The following is a 10716-nucleotide window of genomic DNA, read 5'->3' on the forward strand; positions in this document are numbered from 1 at the left end:
TATGACTCATTTACCAATCGAATGACCATCAATATATTTTCACACCTGTTGGAGTCACAGGTACCACCTACTTTCAAAGTTTAATAGGAGTCGCTTCCTTCCTCCACTATAGTCTCTGTCACCTCAGTGCTGAGTGTACTTATGAGTTCATTTTGCACGTTGTGACAGGTGTACAAGGTACTGCGAGGGATCGTTTCCACAATTCAGGGTCCTTTTTAACCGTATAATCCAGTAAGGAGAGGAAAAGTCCACTCCCCCCTCTGACATGTTATCAAAAGCCTCTATCTTCCCTTGTAAATGGAACTGGTTTTCCACCTAATTCCAAGAACCTCAATGAGAGAGGAAACATAATTCCTGCTCTTTTGTGGTTGTTCTTCGTTGACAACTGTTGAAATCTCCTTTCCAAATCGCCTCTCCTGACCCTTCCACACTCTATAGCAAGAGATCTGCTCCTTTGAAGATTCATGTTAGTGAAATCCCCGATCTCTCTCCACAGCATTTCTCCAGTTATGAAAGACCACACTCACAAAGGCATGCAGTGTTCGAGTCCTCCGAGAGGCGCTAGACAGCAAAAACAAGATGCTGCTTCAACCTTAAGAGTGTTGTGACCACAGCCTGTGTGGATGGACATTTCTTCAAAGGCAATGCAAGGAGAATTAGTGAATCTGTAGCAGCCACAACTCCAGTCTTCCCATCAATTCAACATTAATTCTGGGCATCAAAGTTCAAAGGCCTGCGCTTCAACACTGAATTTAAAAGACTGAACTTTGAAGTAACTTACACACACACACACACACACACACACACACACACACACACACACACACACACACACACACACACACACACACACACACACACACACACACACACACACACACACACACACACACACACACACACACACACACACACACACACACACACACCTGTGCATAGCTGGGGATAGATTTAATGTGAAGGATAGCTTAAGAGTTAAGACTATAGTTTAAGGGTAAGAAATGAAATTAGTCTTTTAAAATGAAACATTGTTTCATTGCCTATTGCTACTCATTATGTGTGGTTCATAACAAGATCGCAAAAGATATTCAAAACTTTAAAACATTTAAATCAGGTAACTTAACCTTTTATAGGTATCATTCATGTGTGCTACCAGCCCATGCATAGAGCACATGCATCCTGTGTGGATGTTCATGTTCAACACTGCTCTGGTCTCAATTGTCACTGAAATATTTTGCTTGATAAAAATTGTCACTGGCCCATTTCCTTTAGAGTTATGAAATCATGCACAAAACGAGTCAATGAGGTATTAAAACAGTGGTTTGCAAAATTGTTCTTCCCACCCACATACCACCTTAAACAATCACTGATGGCATAAGGAATACTTAAAGTGGTGTGTGAATGGAAAGAAAAAATTGAGAACCACTGTATCTATACTCTCTACATTCACGCAGGATATTGATCCCATCCATTTACGTCCATAGACTGAATACCTCCAGAAGTTTAGATTTAGCTTCAGATTCCAACATCTGCAGCATCATGTGTCTCCACTGTCCCTTTATTTTTTTATTTGTGATCAACTTTATCCCTTCTTTCTCACATGGAGCTACTCAAAATTTGGGACTTCCACAGAGCCAGTTCAAAACCTTTAATTCCACTTTTATCCTCAAATTCCTAATTCACTCATTGTGCAAATTATCATTCAGGATTTGCAGATTGAGTTATTTTTCCTGCTTATCTGCTTTTTTCAAGCACTGTTCGACCATCATTCCACACATTTAATGTTGCAGGTTTTAACACTGCAGAATAAATATTAGTAAATAGTGCAAAATATTAGTAAATTCATTTAACTACAGGATAGATATCAAGAAGATGGAAAACTTGTAGAGAAGATTTACTAGGATGTTGCCCAGACTTCATGAACTGAATGACAGGGAAAGGTTAAACACGTTAGAATCTTATTCCCTGGAATGTAGAAGAATGAGGGGAGATTTGATAGAGGTATTTAAAATTTTGAGAGGGATAGATTTGGTAAATTTAGATAGCCTTTTTCCACTGAGAGTGGGCTGGGTGCAGGTCACAGGGACTAGGCAGAAAAATGGTTTGGTACAGAATAGAAGGGCTGAATGGGCCAGTTTCTGTGCTGTAATGTTCTATGGTTCTATGGATTAGTTCAGATGGGTACTCGACAGTCAGCATGGACAGGATAGGGTGAAGAGCATGATTCTATGACTTTTCAACTTGTATTCCTGGTAGCATCACAGCTGACATAAGTGACCAGAACACTTCAGAATCAGAATTTATTGTCATGAACAAATCATGAACTTAAATGTTTTGCAGCAGCATTTTAGTGCAAACATTCATATTATAACCATCTTCCAACATTACTATAAACAAAAAAAAAATTAACAATAAGACTGCACGAAAAGTAAGGCCGTGTCTTTGGTTCATTGATTATTCAGGAATCTGATGGCAGCGGGGAAGAAGCTGTCCCTGTGCCGCTGAGTAGTCGTCTTTAGGCTCCTGTACCTTTTTCCTGATGGTAGCAGAGTGAAGAGGGCATGGCCTGGGTGGTGAAGGTCTTTAAGGATAGAGGTTGCTTTCTTAAGACACCGCTTTATTACGATCCCAAAGGACCCCAAAAACCAGCAGCAATAGACATTCACCAAGACAAGTACTTTTTAAAACAAAAGTTATTTTTAATTATCTTTAAACATGAAAATAGGATCAAACTTCAACTTATCTCTATACTTTAACCCAAATTAACCCCCTTCTAATTCTAAGCGCACGTGTATGTAGTGTGTGTGTAAATTTAAGAAAAGTTCTTTGGTTCACAGTTCAATCTCACTTCTCCTTCTTCCAAGTTCTCTGGTTGCAGGCAATTCTTATACTGTGTCCAGAATTTAACATGTATAAAGTTCACTAGGCTTTGGAGCTCGAAAGGTAAATGTTTACCACTCAGAAAGGTTCTTATAGGTTTGCATAGAGAGATTTGTTGTTCCAGGATTTCCACAACCGAGGTACCACCATTAGGTCTCGCTGATGAAACTTGCCCCATCAGGGTTCTCCAGATGGTAACCTCTTTCTTTCAGGGTATCACAGAGTTCCTTTCTGTTCTGCTTATTCCAAGAGAAACATCAGACCGATAGCACTTCCAGCCATCCACTATTCTGGAGCTTTCTGTTTCCAACCACCAGCTTCTCCTGGCTTGCACTGTTCAGCTGCTTTCAGTGTCACACACACACTAGCTGAGAGAGCTTCTTGAACTTGTCTTATCTCTCTCTCTTTCTCCAACTGAGACTGCCAAAAAGCCCATGTGACTCTCTCACTTGCAAAACCCAACACCTTCTTTAGCAAACCACAGGAGTTCTCCTCTCTTGGTCAAGCTCTTTTCTTAGGTAAACAAAACCTAGGAGTGAACTTTCTGTGACCACTTTGCAGAAAGGTCAGAAACTTTGTAATTATCCAACCATCCAGCCTGTCCCCAATTCCAAACAATGGTCTATTCATTTTATGACATCATTTCAATTAGCACCTACTTGTGAAATGCGCATAAAAGTCTCCAAAGATCCTGCAATGTTACTGAAAATGAATTCTTCAGTCTTTCAAATAAGATCTGTTTTAAAATGTGTGTATGTATGTAACCAACTCTAATTTTACCAAATTCTACCCAATATTTATACAGTACAGCTTCATGTAGATGTCCTTGATGGAGTGAAGTCTGGTGCCTGTGATGTTGCAGGTCCAGTTAACAACTCTTGAGAATTTATTCTTGTCCTGAAGGTTGGTGCCTCCATACCAGGCAGAGATGCAACCAGCCAGAATGCTCTCCACTGTATACCTGTAGAGGTTTATGAGAGTCGTCGGTAAATAATGAATCTCCTCAGACACTTCACAAAGTATAGCCGCTGGTGAGCCTTCTTTGTGATTGCATCAACATGGAGTCTCCAGGACAGATTCTCGGAGATGTTGACACCCATGAATTTGAAGTTCTTGACTTTCTCCACTACTGAACCCTCGATGAGGACTGGGGTGTGTTCCCCTGACTTCCTCCTGAAGTCCACAATCATTTCCTCGGTTTTGCAGATGTGCAGCGCAAGGTTGTTGCTATTGTAGAGCTCGTCGAAAGAACCAAAGACTTGTCGATCCAAACCAAGGCTTTTATTAGCAAAAGACAGGAGCTTTTCACAGGTGGCCGACCAGTCCGGAATGATCCGACCTGGCTAGGGACACAACCGTTTAAGGCCCAGACAGTAGGCATGGCTAAGCTCTCAGCCAATCGCTGTAAGCACAGTCATTACATACCCTAGATACTGTAACTATATACATTGGTGATAGGTCTGTACTATCACATTCACCCCTTCTTGGAGAACTGACCCTGGGGTGGAAGGGCTGAAGAGGGAGAAGGGAAGGAAAAAAAACGAGGAAGAGAATGAAAGGAAGGGGTAGGTTAAGGACTGTAGTGATCAGGGGGTCTGACCTTCCGGCGTGACCGCCGTGGTGCCGGGATTGGAGTCGCTGGAGTGCTGTCACCAGCGGGCTCATCGGGTGCGACCGCTCCTTCACTCAATTCCCCAGCCGTGTTCTCGGCAGGGTGGCCCAGGTCGTTGGAGTGCTGTTGGTCTTTCTGTTGCGGCACGGGGCCTGGGGAATAAAGAGTTGGGGAAGGTTGCATTGGGGGGGTTGCTGGGCCTACCGTGTCCTGAGCTAGGTCCCGCACCGAAATGGTGTCCTCCCGCCCGTCTGGGAACTCAACGTAGACGTAATGTGGGTTCACGTGGAGTAGAATCACTCGGTCGACCAAGGGGTCGTTCTTGGAATGCCGGATGTGGCGTCGCAAAAGGACGGGGCCAGGGACGGTGAGGCATGCCGGTACAGTGGTTCCTGATTTGGATTTCCTCGGGAAAAGAAACATCCTTTCGTGGGGGGGTGGCATTTGTTGCGGTACATAGGAGGGAGCGGATGGAATGTAAGGCACTAATGAGAACCTCTTGCCAGTGAGAGGTGGGGAGATCTTTAGACCGGAGAGCCAGTGTAACCGCTCTCCAGATGGTGGCATTCTCCCTCTCGATCTGGCCGTTACCGTGTGGGTTATAGCTGGTGGTCCTGCTTGAAGCGATACCACACTCTAGAAGGTACTGTTGCAGCTCTGCGCTCATGAATGAGGACCCCCTATCACTGTGGATGGAATTGGGGTACCCGAAAATGGTGAAGATACTGTGAAGGGCCTGTATCACTGAAGTGGCGGTGGTGTCTGGGCAGGGCACAGAGAACGGGAAGCGGGAGTACTCGTCGATGGCCATAAGGATGTAGTTATTACAGTTGGTTGACGGTAGGAGCCCCTTAAAGTCTACGCTAAGACACTTGAAGGGGCGGGTGGCTTTGATAACGTGGGAGTTCCCCGGATGGAAGAAGTGGGGCTTGCATTCAGCGCACACCGAACAGTCTCGGGTCATGGAGCGAATCTCCTCGACTGTGTAGGGTAGGTTGCGCGCCTTCACAAAGTGGACAAACCTAGTGACCCCTGGATGACAGAGCTCCTCATGGAGTTTCTGTAGTCTGTCCATCTGTACGCTGGCGCACGTCCCCCTGGAGAGCGCGTCAGGCGGGTCGTTGAGCTTACCAGGCCGGTACAGGATATCATAGTTAAAGGTGGATAGTTCGATTCTCCATCTGGTGATTTTGTCGTTTTTTTATCTTACCTTGCTGGGTGTTGCTGAACATGAAGGAGACCGCGCATTGATCAGTCAACAGTGTAAAGCGCCTCCCAGCGAGGTAATGTCTCCAACGATGCACCACTTCAACTATGGCCTGGACCTCCTTCTCGACCGAGGAGTGTCTACTCTCTGGACCCTGGAGGGTTCTGGAGAAGAAGGCTACAGGCCGACTGGCCTGGTTCAAGGTGGCTGCCAGGGTGAAGTCGGATGCATCACTCTCAACTTGAAACGGGACAGACTCATCAATCGCGTGCAGCGTTGCAGCGGCGATGTCGGATTTGATTTGATCGAAAGCCGCTCTGGCTTCGGTCGAGAGGGGAAAGGAGGTGGTCTTGATAAGAGGACGCGCCTTGTCGGCGTAGTGTAGAACACATTGGGCGTAATATGAGAAAAAGCCCAGGCAGCATTTGAGCACTTTCTGAGTATGGGGGGGGGGGGGGGGGTAAGTCCATTAGGGGATGCATGCGGTCAGGATCTGTCATGACTATCCCGTTCTCCACCACGCAACCTAGAATCGCAAGTCGTGTGGTCCGGAAAACACACTTGTCAAAATTATAAGTCAGGTTCAGCCGACCAGCAGTTTGAAGAAATTTGTCAAGGTTGGCGTCGTGGTCATGTGTGTCGTGGCCGCAGATAGTGACATTGTCTAGATACGGGAAGGTAGCGGTTAGCCTGTTCTCGTCCATCATCCGGTCCATTTCCCGCTGGAATACCGCGACACTATTCGTGACGCAGAATGGTACCCTGAAAAATTGTTACAGCCGCCCATTCGTTTCAAAGGCCATGAATGGTCGGTCCTCACAGCGCATCAGGAGCTGGTGGTAGGCCGAACATAGGTCAATGGTGGAGAATATGCGGTATTGGGCAATCTGGTTCACCACATCCGTGATGCGTGGCAGGAGGTATGCATCCAGGAGCATGAAGCGGTTAATGGTCTGGCTATAGTCAACCACCATCCGTTGCTTTTCCCCATTCTTGACAACCACCACCTGGGCTCTCCAGGGACTTGAAATGGGTTCGATAATGCCCTCATCCAGCAATTTACACACCTCACTCCTAATGAATTGCCTGTTTTCGTAACTATATTGCTGACTTTTGGTGGCCACAAGCTTCCAGTCAGGGGTGAGGTTTGCGAAGAGTGCTGGTGGGGCAATCCGGAGTGTGGAAAGGCCCCGGGGCACGGGGGCGGGTTTCTCGGGTGCTTCAGGGGTGGGGCGATGGCAGACCGAGAGGGGGGCCGTGGGGTCCCCCAATGTGAAGGGACACCATTCGAAACTGACACTGAAAGTCTAATCCCAGCAACACTGGGGCGCACAATTGGGGAAGGATGAATAATTTGAAATGGGTGACCGTTACGCCCTGTACTTCCAGCGTGGTGATGCAATACCCTTTTATCCTGGTCGAGTGCGACCTAGTCACTAATGAGATCCTCTGGGTAGTGGGGATAATGTCAAGTCCGCAACAGAGGGCCAGATCTGGCCAGATAAAACTGTCAGTTGACCCAGAGTCAAATAAGCAATTGGTGTAGTGTCCATGCATTTTAATCAGATCCATTGCTTTAGTGAGGGGATGAGAGCATTGCTGATTTAGTGTTATAGAAGCAGCCACTGATCCTGTTGACAGGGGAGTTCCGCTTGTTGACGTCACGCAACGGGATGACGTCATAGACACAGTCAGCACTGGAGGAGCAGGTTGGAGGTACTCCCGGAGGTGCTGTTGTGGCGGCGTCGGCGGCTGAACGGTAAGTAGTGGGGATTGTTGCTCGTGGTTGGCGGTGGGTAGGTTGTCGGTCACGGTGGTCGGGCCCCAGCGGTCGTCAGCGATGGACACTAGGGCGAGTACCTGGTTGGCCGCGGCAGGTCCCCAGTCGGTCGCAGTGGCCGCACCGGCAGCGGCATGGGCAGCGGCAGCAGGGGAGCAGGCAGCAGTAGCGGTAGCGTAATCTCTGGGGGTGATTGTGGCGATGGCAGCGGCAGCAGCAGTGGTAGCGTCAGCTCTGGGGGTGGTCGTGGCCATGGCAATAGCGGGCTCTACAGTCGGGACCGAGGCCAGGTCGAGAGTTCCGCACGGGGGCAAGAGGCGGGCCAACATCATGGTTGCGAGGGTGGGCTGCCCCTTCCGGGTTCGGCGTCTCTGTGACGTCAGGCGTTGCCGTGCAGGGGAGCCCTTGCTCTCATTGGGTGAGAGCTCTGGGGAAGAAGAGTTTGAATGGGATAGTGTCGGTTGGGCTTCACACGAGGCACTGTGTTTGCTGGCGGCCATTTCAGACCTACTGACTGCAGCAAAGTGGCCATTTTTAAGGCACCTCTGGCACCTGGCTTTTCTTGCTGGGCACTGGGACCTCCTGTGCTTGTCCCTCCCGCAGAAATAACATTTTGGGTTCGCAGGGGGAAGTGTAGCAGCAGCCGACAGGCCGTCAGTATCTCGGGGGGGTGGTCGGGTAGAATGGCATTCTACTCACATCAGAACGTGGGGTCCAGTCCCTAGAGAACGCGTTTGACTTTTAAGACTGCATCCTCCATTGTGATTGCAATCCGGGCCACGTCCTCTAGTTTTTCTTCCCCTTGTTCGAGCAAACGTAGCCTCACTTCGTTCGATCGGAGCCCGGCCACATAGGCATTCCGGACGAGATTGTTTGTGATCTCGGCGGCAGCAGTTTTATCCACACAATTACAGTCCTTGCCCAACGCCTTTAATACTTGTAAATATGCTCTGCTGGACTCACCGGGCTGTTGCTTCCTCGACGCAAGCACGAGCTGGGCATGAACTCTGTTCATTGGTTGATCATACAGTTTTTTCAATACCTTTATAGCTGCAGTGTAAGTGGTCTCATCCTGGATGTTCTCGTAGACTCTCAAGGACACCATAGACAGCAATGCTGTTAGACGCTGGTTATCCTCCTCCACCTCAATGAGCCTTAGGAAGTTTTCAAAGTTCAACAGCCAGAACTTAAAGGCTTTGAAGACTGTAGCTGACTGTGGGTCGATGTCAAGTTTTTCTGGCCGAGTCAGATGCTCCATCCCTTTTTAAAAAAATTCTTTTTGCTAATAAAATGATAGAGCTCGTCGAAAGAACCAAAGACTTGTTGATCCAAACCAAGGCTTTTATTAGCAAAAGACAGGAGCTCTTCACAGGTGGCCGACCAGTCCGGAATGATCCGACCTGGCTAGGGACAAAACCCTTTAAGGCCCAGTCAGTAGGCGTGGCTAAGCTCTCAGCAAATCGCTGTTAGCACAGTCATTACATACTCTAGATATTGTAACTATATACATTGGTGATAGGTCTGTACTATCACAGCTATTACACCACTCTATCTCCCTCCTGTATGCTTCCTCATTGCCATTTGTGATTCTGCCGACAACTGTGGTGTCATCAGCAAACATGTAGATTGCATTGGAATTGCGCCTGGACACACAGTCTTGGGTGTATAACGATTAGCCAGTGGGATAAGCAGCATCCTTGGGGTGTGCCTGTGTTGATTATCAGTGAGGAGGAGACGTTGTTTCCAATTCGTACTGACTGTGGTCTTCCAATGAGAAAATCAAGACTCTAGTTGCAGAGGGAGGGGGGGGAGGGTGACAGAGGCCCAGAGTTTGTAGCTTCTTGACCTGCACTGTGGGAATAATGGTATTGAAGACTGAGCTGTAGTTGATGAAGAGCAGCCGTATGTATGAATTGCTGTTTTCGAGGTAATCCAGACCTGAACGGAGAGCCAACGTTATTATATCTGCTGAGGAGCGATTGTGACGATAAGTGAATTGCAGTGGTTCCAGATCTTTGCTGAGGTACATGTTAATTCTGGCCATAGCCAGCCTCTTAAGGCATTTCATCACAATAGAAGTTAGTGTTACTGGGCAGTAGTCATTGAGGCAACTCACACTACTCTCTTGGGTACCGGGATCAGTGATGCCCTTTTGAAGTGGGTGGAACCTCTGACTGCAGCAAGGAGAGTTGTAAAATGTCCGTGAACATTCTGGCTCGTTGGTTGTCGCAGATTTTCAGTACTCTGCCAGGTACGCCATCAGGGCCTGACGCCTTGTGAGGGTTCATCCTCTTGAATGATGTCCTGACATCACCCTCAGAGACAGATTCACAAGGTCCTCAACCTTTTCAGGGATCCTAGTAGGCATTGCTTGGGTTCTTCTTCTCAAAGCGGCCATAAAAGATGTTCATCTCATTGGCTAGTTAAGCATCACAGCCATCGATAGTGTTCGCCCTCACTTTATAGGCAGTAATGGCCTGCACTTCCTGCCACAGCTGGCTCCAGCTTCCTGCAGAATTACCACTTGGCTTCAGCAATGGCCGTCTGCAGGTCATACCAGGACTTTTTGTAAAGATCCCAATCCCCGGCCTTAAACACCCTTGTTCTGTCCCTCAGCAGGTCACAAATTCTGTGATTCATGAACTTATTATATGACCTCATGCCGTATTAACACCGAGATCAAATTCAAGTTTATTTTCATTGGATTGTACAAGTACAACCAAAAGAACCTATTCTCTGTTCCTTGGTGCAAAAACATGCAAATACATAGACAGACATAACATACAGACAAATGTTGCATATGCAATAAAGTATATAAAACAAAACAGACATTGTTCAATAAATGGTAGGATCTCAGAGGGTTTGCATGGGGAGTTCTTCAGTCGTTCAGCAGTCTCAGTGCCCCTGGTAAGAAGCCGCTTCGCAGCCTGGTGGTTCTGGCTCTGATACTCCTGTATCTGTTTGCTGACCAGAGTAGCTGGAAGATGCTGTGTGTGGGGTGCTCGGAGTCATCAATTATTTGGCGAGCCCACTTCAAACAACAATACCGGTAGATCACATTGAGGGGGAGGTGGAGACTCTAGTGATCTTTTCTGCTGCTCTTAGGGTCGTTTGGATTGACTTCCAATCTATTGCTCTACAGCAACCATCCCATACTGTCATCCAGCTGGCTAGGACCCTCTCAATAAAGCTCCTGTAGAAGGTTGGCACGATGATGTCCGGTAACCCTGCCCGCCC

The sequence above is a fragment of the Narcine bancroftii genome, chromosome 1 (assembly GCF_036971445.1).
Source record: "Narcine bancroftii isolate sNarBan1 chromosome 1, sNarBan1.hap1, whole genome shotgun sequence".
Lineage (NCBI taxonomy): Eukaryota > Metazoa > Chordata > Chondrichthyes > Torpediniformes > Narcinidae > Narcine > Narcine bancroftii.